Source organism: Acyrthosiphon pisum, chromosome X, assembly GCF_005508785.2.
Source record: "Acyrthosiphon pisum isolate AL4f chromosome X, pea_aphid_22Mar2018_4r6ur, whole genome shotgun sequence".
NCBI lineage: Eukaryota > Metazoa > Arthropoda > Insecta > Hemiptera > Aphididae > Acyrthosiphon > Acyrthosiphon pisum.
The window spans coordinates 100524950-100540677 of record NC_042493.1 but is presented as its reverse complement, the minus strand read 5'-3'; the positions used below and the strand labels follow the sequence as shown (position 1 = coordinate 100540677).

The window sequence follows — 15728 nt, the reverse complement described above, 5'->3', positions numbered from 1 at the left end:
ATAATCAATTAATACAATATCCTAACCTAACATAACTACTATATCAGATGAATAAAAAAAAAACCAAATTTAACCATTCCTAAATAAGTCTGTCTTCTTCCCAGATGTTTAATCTACACACAAACATTCATACCAAGCTGAACCCGACCATTCCGTTGTCCGTAAAAAATTGCAACTTAAAAAAATTATGATTGTTCAACTGTTTTTGGGTAACTTACTGCAATGTTCAATAATTTGATTTGATGCTAGCTTGTACCTGATCTGCCCAAATAACCAATAATAAATAAATACTAATTTCTACTGTAGACTGTAACCAATGGCAACTATTTAAAAAATAAAATTTCCAATTTCCATCGTGAACCTCAAGATCCCTGTTTGAGCACCTCTTTAAAATGCAAATTTCAACAAATCCTTTCTTAGTGCCCGATGAAATTATTATAAAAATCTATCCTTGAAATTTCAAGTCGATAACTCAAATAGGTTCGGCTCTGCGTTGATTAATGGTAAAGTACACTTTCCTTTATATATATATATAGATTATGATATGACTTGGGGAAAACTTACAAAAAAAATAAATCTAATAATAAATAGGACTGCAAAAAACCAACAATAGGGAGGTTATAACCTCCTTCCTACAGGACAATATACAAATTAAACATTTAAACATCATTATTAAACTAATATAATCTTGAATCTTTACTTTTCCCAAAAACCAAAATGCGGTGAGCCGTTAAATTTTATAGTAGTAATAATGGACCAACAAATTAAATAAAATTTATTTAATAAGCCCTAATATAAATATCATGCATTAAACATTTATAGAAGTATTTAGATTTTAAAAAAAGAAACATAGATTCTTATACATGATAATAATTATTAACTGTTAATTATTTACTTTAAACGGTCATGTCTTCTAAAGATCTTTGTAATAAATGATATTGGTGCTTCACTGTCTGAATATAGGAATGTAATGAATTAGGTAATAGCTTAAACTATTATACACAGTGATGTCTATTTGAAAAATCACTTGTAGATAATATTTTTAAGCTATGAATACCTAAAGACAACATATAATGATCCTCATTAACTTATGACCAGACTGTTAACAATCAACTGCAAAAACAAATTATGTTATATTATAATAAGTACATAGTAGGACGCAATAATATTAGGTTGTTCATTATATTAAAAGATTATATTGAATCTTACACTAGTATGGAATATCAAATTTTAATTTCCCAGTTTCAATAGTGTACTATTGCCTATCAGATTTGATATTTGAGTGAAATTGATCTATTGTCACACTTTTAGGTAGGAGTATTATCTGTGTACTCTCGTCGGTTTTTACGATATTTTAATATTTAAATGAAAATTATGAGCACTTTCAAATATTAATATTTTACGAACTCATAACTCATACTCACTTCAAAATTAAAATATTGTAAAAAAAACAATGAGAGAACGTGGATAATATTCTTACCTAAAAGTTTGATAATAGCTCAATTTACTCTGATATTAAAACTGGGAGTACACTATTTGGTAAACGGAAATGTGGTATGTCTTATGTATGTAAGACGGAGATTACAGATATGGGTACTACGTCCTCTTAAATAAAATATAAATATATTTGCATATCTAGTTGAAAAGAGTATTTGTGCGTTGTATTATCGTATTTTTAATAATTCAGTTCTTGGTCCTGGGGAGTGTGTTTAGAAAAAACAGACAAAATATAGCAATCAGAACAGTGTTGGGTATGGGTTGGTAGTTAGTTTCTAAACAAGAATTAAAATCTAATTGAAGATATGATAATAGTTGTCTTTAGCCGCAGCAAAACACAATGATATAAAGTTTCCTAGGGAACTTTCTAGAGAACCTATATATTATGAGATTCTCTAGAACACACTGGTACTTATGTTCACAACTTGGGTGTATGCATCTGTGCTACGTCACATTGTCTGGTATCTGCCTTTTGACATTGTTTACCATAAAACACAGACAGGATTCCGTCATAATAATTAAACATAAACATAGTAATAACTAATAATAAAAACATTCCTGCGTGTACTGTACAATATTTTTAGAAAGTTGAGATTATACCAATGTATTTATTCATATTCTATAGTACCTACACCCTTACTTATTATACTCACTATACAACAATGATGGGGTGATGATGATCCACAGGTGGTGTCAAAACTCAAAGCAATCCACACATAGCGTTTTGTTAAGGTATTTCAGTTACAGACACATGGAACGGACTATGGTTTCAGACTCCAGTTTGCTATTAAGTATTAAAGTCCAGTAAAATCGGGTAAAATGAACTACCTATTAGCAAGGATAAAAAAAAAATTGTATGACTATAAAATATTATACATGGGAAATGTATAGGTGTATACCAGTGATAATCGCGGTTCTGGCAAACGTTCCGAACGTACAACATCCACACTAAACACAAATACGTTTGAGATCTGACTCTTGCGTCAGAAGGTTTACAGGACAAAATTAATAAAATAACACATTGTTTCATGATCATGACGCGGTCGCGTCGAAAACCGTTTGTTGTGTTCCATACGAAAAGGTGCGCGACATGGAGCCACAGATTATTGCGTACGGTTCGTGAGCGGGTCGACAGTAATCGGTGTGGCTTTAGGCGCGCGCGGTCGGCGAGCGTAGCGGGTACGTCGAAGAGCCGGCTGTCGGTGTACGACGTGCGATGTCCGCGGTCGGCGAGCGGGAGGACACGACGCCCAGGTCGTTGCGGCGAGAGCGGAGCGGTTCTCGATGAGACGACTGTCGGAAGTCGAAATTACTTTGAGGCGGTTTGAGGACGGGGCGCAAGTCGGCCGGAAACGTGTGGCTCGGTCGAGCGCGGTGAGCAAAGCGAACGATGACCGGTCGTTCCCGTCGCGCCGTCGCGGAGCGAGTCGTCGGACTTGGGCGTCATGAGAAGCAACGCGAGACATTATTATTTGCCGCAAGGAACACAAATATAATTGTCACTGAAGCCGTATACAATAAAACTCACCAAATGAATACGAGATAAAATAATTCGCGTGGCGAATTGAAAACTGGTGATAAGGCGCCGTAACATATTCTATCATATTGCAAAATAATATAGATAAGAATAAATGGCCATAACGTAATATAATATTACGCTCGAGATATTACGATAGATTACGCCAAACACTACTGATTCCCGTATCCATAGTCAATGTATGTGTCACACAAGACATGTTAGAAATGTAAAAATCTCCCCCCACCGCCCCTCAATACAAATACCTAATTACGCCGGAGTAAAATTATTCTTAAAAAATGTTTACGTTTCTTGGCCCAACAAATACAATTTTATTGACATTTATAGAAAAAAAATAAGAAAGTTATAAATTTAATATGTCCGTAAACATGTCCTTAAAGCGAGTCGAAATATTTTTAAAATTTATTCAAGTATCGAAAATAATAAAAAAAGACATATGGTGGATAAAATTTATTATTTTCAGGAAATAACCTATACATATTTTACATTATTTACTAATTGACAAATACAAATTGCATTAAAAAAAAATAATAAAAATATATGGCAAGAATAACGGTCACCCATCCAGTGACGTAGCAAAAAACCACTGGCTGAGCCGAAGGAAACTTGAAAGAATCCCAAGACCGCCAGGGGTTATCCTATGGGTGACGCAACTATATGAAATATGTTATTTAACTTACTATTTTAGCTTAAGAGTTGCAATATAAATATTAGATAATTTATATTTTTCGTAATTATTATGCACTTCATATTTTTTTCATACATTATACTTCCATTTTACGCTTATTAGGTATACTTGATATTTTTACCAAATTTAGAAAACCATTTAATGAGAAATATTTATTTATTTTTAAATATCCAATCCGTTACGAGTAGGTATAAACACTTTTATGATATATTATAATAAAAAATAACCAAAAATATTAGAAAATTGACTTGCTTTAAAACTTGGAGCTGAACAAAATCAGTGTAAAAAACTAGAATATTATGTTAAGGAAAAAAATCCTCGTCCTCAAATTACGCAATGCAGGTGCGTATACAAGGTGGGTATATAGGAATCAGATCCACATAGGCTTTTTTTTTAAATGTTATAAAATTGTGTTCTTAGTGTTTGCGCGTTACAAAGATACATCAAAAAAATATATATACTTAACTTGCAATTTTAGCTTTATAGTAGCAAAATAATGTCTTAAAATTATTCTTTCGCAATATTATAATAAACGTATTGTATTTTTGTTCATACTTCATACAATATATATAGTGTCGTTTTACGTTGTTCCTTAGGTATATTTGTACCCGAATATATTAAAAATTACCAGACATTTTACATTCTATTCTCAACTAGGTAGTTCTTTAAATATGTCTACAAAAAATATAAACATTGTAATAACTCTTGTACATTTTTAAATTCCAGTAATACCTAAACTAATAACTACGTTATACGTATACTTATGAGGAACTTCGTATTTAATTTTATAACCTTACTACATAGATATAGGTAATCAGTGATTACTAATCACTAATCATATATTCATATTTGATTTCTATAAGACAACAGGTACCTAATACAAACTAATTTACAAAATTTAATTTGTGATTTTTACGAAATAAAATTTGAACTTAAATTGCTTGGTAGGAATAATAAGTATTCTACTTTTAATAATACAGTAGGTTGAATGAGTTTTTGATGAAAAAATTGAATTTCAAATATAAAATATAAAAATGTGCGTAAGTGGATGTTACATTGACACTCTGCTGTACAGTAGGCCGCTGTATTATGGATTGTATTAAATTTGAATTCGATGATATTATATCGTTGTACCTATACTAAAAACAATAGGTACTGAGCGGTGATGGTTTGTCATTGTGGGTATTTTATATTATATTTATATTGTTATTACTTATTAGTTATTATTAATACGGTAGTCGGTAAGTTGAATTAATATTATAAAACTACAAAGAAATGACTAAAATCGTTTTTTTTTTTGTTTTTTATTATGTGATTTCCTCCAAATTTGAACATAAAATAACTATAAAAAAAATGTGCGTTTAAATTTTTGAGAAATATTGGTTATAGAATAGTCTACTTACGTGAAACTCTGTTGTAAGTACTTTATATGCTTATAAAAAAAAACTGTACCTATGTATTTTTAATTATTTTTCTAACTGCTATTTAAGCAATATTATATCAGGAGCCTAGTATTTTTTTATTAATTATATTATATTTAATTATATAATTATACATATATACAACAGGAATAAGAAAAAAATGATGCAACTTAATTGTATAACAAAAAACTGTGATAATTCTATAATAAAGAATAATACTGTTACGGGCAACGTGGAATACCGATGTGTACACATTGCCATAAATTATAATTTTATTATTACCTATTTATTTGCACACGATTTAGAAACATGACACTTATTTGAATTAACAGACTAGGTCTGTGCTTGTTTGTTTTGCAACCCTGTAAGCAAGTAAAACAATGCTATAAATTATTATAAATAGCCAATAGGTAATAATAGAGTTATAATTTATAATGAAAATAAAAAATAATATTAGTTGGTTAGTAAAAAAAATTGTGGTTCACATTGCCCGGGCAGGACCACATTGCCTGTAACATTATTATTATTAGGTACACTTTATACTTACTATGGCACAATCTTGTCAAATATATTATGAAAGTATTGGTGCCATGACTAGGTTATTTAGATTGTTTGAAGTATGCTCAGTATCGGCCTGGCACACTAAAGGCCCATGGATCAGTTTTTTAAAGGACCCCATAATGAAATACAAAATTTACCAGACATTTTGGTGAAAAAATGCTCACCACCTTATTTCCTTTAAAGGAAACTCTGATTTTTAGAACTTTAAAGTATCGCTTAAGACCATATTTTCAAATTCTTGATATTTTTTGTACTACTATTAAAAAGTGTCCTGTAGCTATACAAACTTATATTTTTCAAACGAGAATCTTCTTTTAGATTCTGAGTGGAACGATGAATTTATTGATTTTACAATGATGTGTGTTTTTTTTTTTTTTTTTTATTTATTTTTATTTTAATTTAAATTTTAATTTATTTTTGTGTCTGTGTACACGATAAGTAGTCGAAATAATGCTTCGATTTTCAACTTCAGTATCTTGTTCGATTGGAAAGTGAATATCGTTGGTGCATTGGGGAGGTCAAATTTTAAAATTCCCAGTAATTTTCAAAAGCGCCGTGAAAAATAAAAGAAAAATTAAGGGAAAACGGGAATTTTTACGCAAAATCGATTTTTCACAAAATTGAATTTGGTTTTTGGTGTAACTTTAAAACAAATGACCGTAGATACATGAAATTTTCAATGGTTGTTTATATTTCCATTTTCTATACACGATAACATTTTCAAAATATTTTGATTTATTTTGAACTGTTTAGAGACATTTTCATTTTCCATTTTTTTTTAGTTTTTTTTCTAAAAATATCAATTAAATTTTATTTGTAGATTAAAAAAGCTTGAAAATTTAATAGAAGGCTCCTAGTATATTGTTTCAAAAGCAGATGAAAAATATTAAAAATCCTTAGTCACAGTTTTTTTTTATAAGCATTTAAAGTTCAAAAATTGACAAAATATGGAAAAATCACGAAAATTAGCAAATTATTTTGAGTTAAGAATTCGTAAAAATTTTTCTTTCTAAAATCTAAGATTTTAAAATGTAATACAAGATTCCTTATAAGATTATCTACCTTTATCAAACAAAAAATATCTATAAGAAAGTCATATTAAATTTTTATGATCGTTTGAAATTATCGTTTGATGGAATTTGGTAAAATTTATCAAATTTTAATTTAAATAATTATTTTGTAGTTAAAAATTTATAAAATGTTCAACTTTTGTATCTTTTTTCCTCTAACTTTTTTTTTAATACCATAGCTATAAGTACCTTTATAATATTATGTCTTATACCTAGACTGACATTCCGTCACCGCACAGAATCGTTTTTCTTATACAATAATATTATACCATTGAATTCAAATTTAATACCATCCATTATACAGTGACCCACTTGTAATTTACTGTACAGCAGAGTGACATCCACTTACCCACCTTTTTTTACTGCTAATTATTTATCAGATGATGTTTTAATAAATGTAGATGTATCTAAATCAAAATTCTAATCAGTAGTTGCTGAATTATTAAAATGTTTATATTAAGGATAATAATCCTTGAATATGGTTTTATCATAAAATAGGTACTATAAGTAAGTAATTTTAGATGTACCTAGTACTTATTCACTATTCAGTATACTTAAATAATTTTTACAAATTATTTATCTTGATAGATCATTGGTACTTAGTGATAATTATTAACATTTTAAAATTATCTAAGTTTCTAAATCTACTTAACCAATTTTCATATAAATATTATCCTTAGTACACAAAGTTATAAAACTCAAAAACTACTAGTTCAAATTTTGATTTAGATGCATCAAAATTCTCAAAAAACAATATCTGCTGAATAATGATTACTAAAAGTAAAAATAGAGGATTTTTATTTGAAAACAGAAGTTAGTATTCTATAACAACATTTTCTTTAAATGGTTTAAAAAATATCAAGTATAGAAAAATCTTTAAGTGTATTCGAAAATTCCAAAAATTAAAATTTGAATATAATATGTATAATTTAGTAAAAAAATAGGGTGAACATGCTTTAAAAATCACTCCATGTAATATTAACGCGAAGATAATACATTTTTTTAGAAGTGAAAAGAGTTTAATACTAGCTGCTACACAACAAAATGTATGCCTTCTTTTAAATCTGGTAAATATTTAAATCAATAGTATTAATAAATTATGTTCTTTGTTGTTTATTTTAAATTAAATACAGGTGATGAAGTGAAACTGGTTAAGTACTATAGGTACGTTGCACATGTTAAGAAAATGACTAGTTAGCCATCTAAAACTTGTTTTTTTATATATTAACTGATTTTAACATGCACAAAGTAAAGTGCTTATGTTGAGATTTCACTTCCTGGTATCATTAATTTAATAGTTTTATTTGTTAATAGTAAAACATTAAAAGGACGTCAGCGTAATATTTGTTTTCTCTCGTAGACCCACGCGTAACATAGATAAAACGCTTTCAACTAAAATTGTTTTATTTTATGATTTTTGGGTTATCATAAAGTAAAATAAACTATTATAAAAATTATAGAGGATAGTATTTTTGAGCTTATGACATCAATTTTATATTTTATTGTTATTTGACTTCGTATTTGAATGTCAAAATAAACTAAAAAATGTTGTAAATTCAAATGATGTTTAAATATTGTTTTGAGACAATATTTAGAAAATCTATAAATGAAAAATTAGATTTAATTGTTCAAAAATATCAATAAAGTTCTACCTCACAAACTCTTAAAGAATTGAGTATTTACATATTATATGATATTGATTGAATATTCAAACCTTGGAAAAAATAGATGATTTGGAAAATGATTTATCCAAAGGCAAATATTTTAGAATCAGTTAATATGTTATATTAAAGAAGTTCAATTTCGACTGAAACAGGTTTACCATTCATTATCTGTGGCTGGAAAGTCAATAGAAGTGAATGGTTGAATAAATAATGGCTTTTATTTTTACTCCTAATATGTTATGTGACTTTTCATATTATTGCTGCGAGAACAAAGAAACGTTCATTTGAAAAATAGATTGGTAATAAAATAATATTTGAAGTGAAACTTTTATTATTACACCTGTAATTTTTATTTTTTGCAGTAGTTATGAGTGTTGTTTTGTTATATACTAGTAGTGCTAGTTTTGTATATCATGGATAATAAAATAATTTGTTTTTTATTCTTATAATTTATTTTATATAATATGTGTATGTGTCTAAAATACCTAGTTCTGTATATCATAGCAGTGTACTCAGGTCTCAAGTTACTGAATAATGGTGAATATAATTCCCATTACAATGATAATCCATGTTAAGACTTAAGGGGCCTCATAACTGGGTGATTTTTTGTAAAAAACTAGTGTTTCTATAATTCCAACGATAAGTGTGTTTTGATACAATTTAGTACTTACGACTAATACAATGACAAGACCAATAATTTCTGAATGTAGGTATAAGAAGTTGCCTATAAAATGTTTTTTAGAATCTAGTAATATGGAGGCCTCTTAAGGGGACTCATGCCAATTTTCAAAATTTTTCACAATTCTATAAAATTTGAAATTCATATTTTATATGTTAGTTGCCACCTTAGTTTTAATACTTTTCCACTAATCTACTAAATTCATATATTTACGTCTCTCTACGGTAATAGTGGTATTAAATAAAAAGTACAACAATACTATGATAAAATTATGATACAAAATATATATTATATTCACAATAATAATAATTAAATATTAATAATATAATTATAAATGCCACCTTTTTATCAATAAATTAAATCAACTTACCGTAATGTTATAATATTAATAGTATGAAATATAATTGATATGGCCAACAGGAAATCTCCGCTAAGAATATTTTTTGTATGCAGTAATTTAAATTAAACACACCAATTACAGTGACTCACAGAAGACTTCTTGTACCTACAACAAGTACCAAGCGGTGCTCACTTGCTCACCTTTTTAGCTTCAAATAAAAAAGGTGCAACAAATAAAAACATTTACATCACATATGAATGTAAAATGTAATTTATTTTGAAAAGTATAAATTAATAAACTTACCCATAAGTCATTAGTACCTATGAGTATAAAATGAATTAATTTATATTTAACCTGTTAAATTGTTACAAATAGGTATTAAAAAAATAACATTTAAAAACATTAAATATATTTATCAAAACTGTAATATCAAATTATTGGAATTTATTCATTGATTGATACTTGGTTATGACGGGTGATAATTTTATTTCAATAGGTACCTACTCTTACATTTTTTAGTACATATCTCTGGCAATCTAATTGTTCTAATCTAGTAGTACCTCTGATTGTAATTTAATGTTAGTTAACAAGATTCCCTTGAAGCTATAAAATATGCAAACAAAAAATGGTTCTATTATCGAGGATATATATCACAACCAATCAATTTGGATTTAAAGAAAAAAACATGCAAATGCATATAAATCCTAGCTCTACTTATGAATAAATATATTCATTATACCTTAAAATTTAAACAGTAGGTGATCACCGGGAGTAAATGAATGTAATTTTATAGGTAACAGTGTAACACCTAAAATGATTTGTTTCAAGTATCATTGGCCCACTCTGCAACAACCGGCTGCGCACGCCTATGCTGTTAATATTTGATACTCCTTAAAATTTGTTCTTTTTCTATTGTTCAATTTTTCTTTGGTATTTTTTTGAGGGGTTCGATAGGGAACTATGAAGGCACTTCAATGCCTCCATTTTACTTAGTCCATTGAATTTCGAGAAAAGTGCCTGGCGTTAACTCATTTATGATATTTACTGACAATAATAATAGGTCGTTAGCCACTACTAACCATTTATGATGATTCTAATTTCTATCCAAGAAGACCAAACTCATACGGCTATAAGAATTATTCGTGTTTTTTGCGTATTTTGGAAAATACATGAATAAGGTATTTCGAACAATGACCCTTCTATTAGATTACCTATATAGGCATAAGGCTCGTACGATTAGTGATTACGTATTTATTCGTGTTCATGTGTGTATATTTCATAAGCATTCAACATTCTTGAGACACAAATTTGAGTGTTGTATCGTTCAAAATAATGCAAAAAATATGAACAATTCCTATATTACGCGGGTTAAAGAACGCAGTGCAACCTGTGGCCGTTTAATAATTTTAATTCGGGGCGTTATCAGAAGCGGAGTTTGGCACCTTTATTGTCTTCATGCTTCTAACCTTACGAGTCTTGTTTACGCTACTTGCTGACGGCGTCCACAGTGATTCACGGGATTAATGCATTAATCCTCCGTCATTACGGAGTGACACGGCTGCAGCTGCCTGCGTACCACGAATTAAGATATTTAATTAAGGTAAATCTTAATTCGTGCTACGTACCTGCTACCATTGATTATACATAATATAATAGTATAGCTGATGTCTCACTGGCCGTTGATTATGCGCTGCGCTAAATTTTAGTTTATTTATTGACAATAGATAGCGTTAGTAGTCGGAATGAAAATAATAATTCGGCCGGTGGTAGCCAAGGTTTATAGAATAATATATTCTATAAACTTTGGGTGGTAGCGGCAGCATTATTGTATGTATTGGTATTTGGTATTGGTAGCGGTAAAATTACCGAATACCACGACGGCACCATCAACAAAATATAATATCTGTATAATAATATAATACGTGTAGCATATAAAATATAATAATGTTTTTAACAACGATTATAATTTTTTTTTCACCATTCATTCACGTTCGTTAATTAATCGTCATTCGGGTAGTGAACGCCTATAAGGGATTCAAATCCAACGTTGCCAAATTTAATGAAACACACGTTGTCTTTTAATAATAATATTATTATTTATTTTAGATGTTTACTACATGACGTATGAATTAACATTGGTCATTGAATAATTGGAATACGTATACTATAAAAAAAAAATAGTATCCTGTATAATATTAGTATAATATTGTATATAATATAATATTATTATATTATTATATATACTATAAAGTATATAGTCGTTGTCATACGTTATTCTATTAACGCATAAATGTGGAATATGGCGGGTATATAACGAATATCGTATTTAGATCTGTTAATAACATCTGAATTCTTTCGTCTAGGTAAATTATATAAAATAGGTAGGTACCTATCAAAATTAAGTCACAAATTCGTTTTTTATGAGGCGTTGCAAAATATTTCGATTAATTTATAAGTAATAAGAGGTGGAACTAAACTTTTACGGAGCTAAAATTTTCTATCGTGGTAATTTTGCGGAGTGTCTAAAAACGATTTTTTTGGGTGGTTATATAATATTATGTATATTGTATAATTCTGTAACTTTTTATTGCTGTTTATTTTATCATTTTCTAAAATAATATAATTTAAAATTTTTAAAATATTTTGTCTAGTTTTTGCTATTTATAGACTTGAAGTGTTTGATATTTTTTTATTGTTATTTTATTTTATAATTTAAAACTTTGTAATAAATCTGTTCATAAATAAATATAATATATATTATATTATATTTTATATACATATAACATATGTAAATGTGAGTAAGTATGTGATATCGTACTCGTCAAACTGTGAACTGTTGTGTTGGAAATACCCAAAATAATATCGTATTATTTTATTAGTGGAATACTGAATATGATTTAGGTAGTCTTTGTATAATACCAGTATGATGGTTGCTCATCGATATGAAAATAATAATATTAATTTAGTTTGATTCCATTAGTTCAATCGAGTTTTCGAGTCGGTACTAATATAATACTCGGTACTAAATGATCAATGGTACTACTCCTGCCACGACATTATACAACGTATACAACTATCTCGAATATCGTTTGTCACGGATATCAACTACAACGACATTAGATTGTACGACGAGCCACTGTTACGATATTAAATATTATCACAGAATATAACAATAAATGATAACAATAATAATATTATATATTGTAATTATGTAGTATGTACATTTTTATTCGTAATGACTTCCGAGTGCTGTCGTTTTAATTTAATTTAAGTAATTTGGAATGATAATGCATAATGTACCTATATAGGTACGCGGAATTGCTCAATTGCGGTAAAAAAAATCATGTAAGTAATAGCCAAATAAAGCCAATAGGTAATTATAATTATTAATTTATCTTCAGTGAAAAATGTCTTTTTGTTAATATTAATACATTTATAATAAATTAATCATAAAAAAAAAAACATAATAATTGTATAATAATCAATTTTTGCACCATTCATATTCTAAATTATAAAATCTATAGTTGTACTGTTCTGACCTAGTTAAATAGTATTTGACGATATGTACTAATAAAATCCTTTGAACTATGAGCAATTTATAGTTATTCAATTTTGTATTCAACTAAAATTAGTATTTTAGATTCTGAGTGGAACGATGAATGTATTGATTTTACAATGATGTGTGTTTTTTTAATTTTTTTTTTGTGCTTGTCATCACCTTTTAGGACAGTAAAAGTGCTTGGATTTTCTTCAACAGTATCTTTTCTGATAGGAAAGTGAATGTAGTTGGTACTTTGGGGGGTCAAAAGTAAATATTTCACAGTGGATTCCAAAAGCGACGTGAAAAACAAAATAAAAATTAAGGAAAAACGGGAATTTTTACCCAAAATCTGTTTTCGAGAAAATCGACCAAAAACTGGTGCAACTCTAAAGCAAATAACCGTAGGTCCATACAATTTTGACTGAATGTTTATATTAGCATTTTCTATACACCATAACATTTTTCAAATATTTTGATTTATTTTGAGCTGTTTACAGACATTTTCAGTTTCCATTTTTTTTAGTTTTTTTTTTATAAATATCAATAAAATTTTATTTGTTGGTTAAAAAAGCTTGACAATTTAATAGAAGGTTCGTATTATATTGTTTCAAAGGCATGAAAAAAATTAAAAATCCATAGTCACAATTTTTTTTATAAGCATCTAAAGTTCAAATATTGACAAATTACGTAAAAATGACGAAAATTTGCAAATTATTTTGAGTTAGAAATTCATGAAAAATTTTCTTTTTAAATCTAAGATTTGAAAATGTAAGACAAGATTCCTCATAAGTTTGTCTACCTTTTTCAAAAAAAAAAATGTCTACAAGCACGTCAAATTAAATTTTTATGAGCGTTTGAAATTCATATTTTTACAACATTTGATATTCACTCGATTTCTCATGTAACGATTTTCTTATTTTGTTGTAATTAAAAAACGAATGAATGTAGATACTTGAAAATTTCACTGAATGTTTATATTAGAATTTTCTATATACGATAACATTTTGAAAATAATTTGACTCTTTTTGAGCTGTTTGCGGACATTGTAATTTTTCAATTTTTTTTTTTATTTTCTATAATTATCAATGAAATTAAATTTGTTGGGTAATATTATACGTAAAAATTGAATGCAGGGTGAATGATATATTGTTACAATAGCAGTTGAAAAACATTGAAAATACCTAGGCACAATTTTTTTTATAAGCAATTAAAATTCGAATTTTGACAATATATATCAGATTTAAAATTTAATAATTATTTTTAGTTAAAAATGAGACTAAGATAACAATAACAATAAGATTTATACACATTTACAAAACACAAACCTAAATAAAAAACATACACAAGTTTATGTATTTAAGTGAAATTTATTAAATTAAAGAAACAGGACAACGCTGTATCCGTTCTGCACATCCTTCACTGCACCATTCATGGCCACATGGTAGAAAAATGTTTTCCGCGCCAACCTCATCATGATTTTCTAAAAAACAAAACATCTGTCGAGGTCTTCATTTACACAATAAAAAGAAAAAGTAGATTTTTGCTATAATAATTATAATTGAAAAAGTTGTTTAAGCTAACAAAATTATTTATTATAGGTACCTCCAATTGGTGGAACAGCAACATGAACCGGTGTGGTATTTACCATGTATAAAACTGGTACTTCTATTGAATAGAATAGAATTTTTTATTTTTTGTATATTAATTATATTGTATATAATTACCATTTGTTAATAACACTTGATTTTCATCTAAATCGGGTTGTCTGTGATCATTATTTACTGTGTCAACCACATATTCCACATTCTAGTTATAAATTAATTTAAAATACTTTCTTCATTATGAAATACTTACCTAACAATTTTTTTTTTATATTTAGATTTACCTATTGTTGGATTATTTACTCCTAGGCAGAGGCCAGAGGGCCTGTATACGTCCAATTGGTCTTCCTCTACATCGTGGAATCCTACTATTTGGGACTAGACCAACGACTTGCATGTTACTACGACCACAGCCTCTAATCCTGCGAGGTAGTAGTGGTGATAGCAGTGGTAGGGGTTCCAAAATAATGGCATCTACTTGTTGGTTGATATCTAGATAATAAGGTAAATATAATTTTAGTTAGCTGTAAAAACAGAACTTATTTTCAAGTTCAATATTCAGAATGAGGCCTATTTGCTCATTTAAATAGTTATTTGATGAGTATGCTACTTTTCAAAGGTAGGCCATAATGTACTACCGTCCATTTTGTACAAGCCGTAATGCATCGGCCAAGATATTATTGTTATCTTATTGTTGAGGTCTGAACATATATCAGATGGCAAATGAGCTGATGCTATAACCTGTGAGAACAAGTATTTATGTACTTTAGTTTTCAGATTTTAGTTAAAAATTGAAATTACCATTCTAATAATAGTAGCAATATTATGATTATTGCGTACAAATTGAACCATGTTATGATTGTGGATAAACCGTACAATACTCTGTAATCAAGTAAATTAATATATTTAAAATATAAAAGTACACAATAGTAGAAATAATTTTAATCATGAAGTTAAATTTGAAATGTAATTTTACAGGATATAGTATACAGACCTGGGAAAAAGAAAACCAACAACCGATTAGTCTGCATTCAGGTAAAACTCTCCTTACTGCATTACGCATTGCGGTTTTAAAGTCTGTAATAATTTGTACATTTTCACAATCAAAAATATTGAATGGCAAATCTCT

The 15728-nt window shown here is 28.2% G+C and overlaps 1 long non-coding RNA gene across 1 annotated transcript; it reads right to left on the bottom strand.

Annotated features, from left to right (window-relative positions):
- Positions 1–896: 896 nt before the first annotated feature.
- Positions 897–3042, bottom strand: LOC103309410. Its single transcript, XR_510719.3, has 3 exons — positions 2397–3042; positions 2151–2325; positions 897–1113 (listed from the first exon to the last, which is right to left on the bottom strand). It is a non-coding gene; the product is annotated as an uncharacterized LOC103309410 (long non-coding RNA).
- Between the last annotated feature and the right edge of the window lie 12686 nt (positions 3043–15728).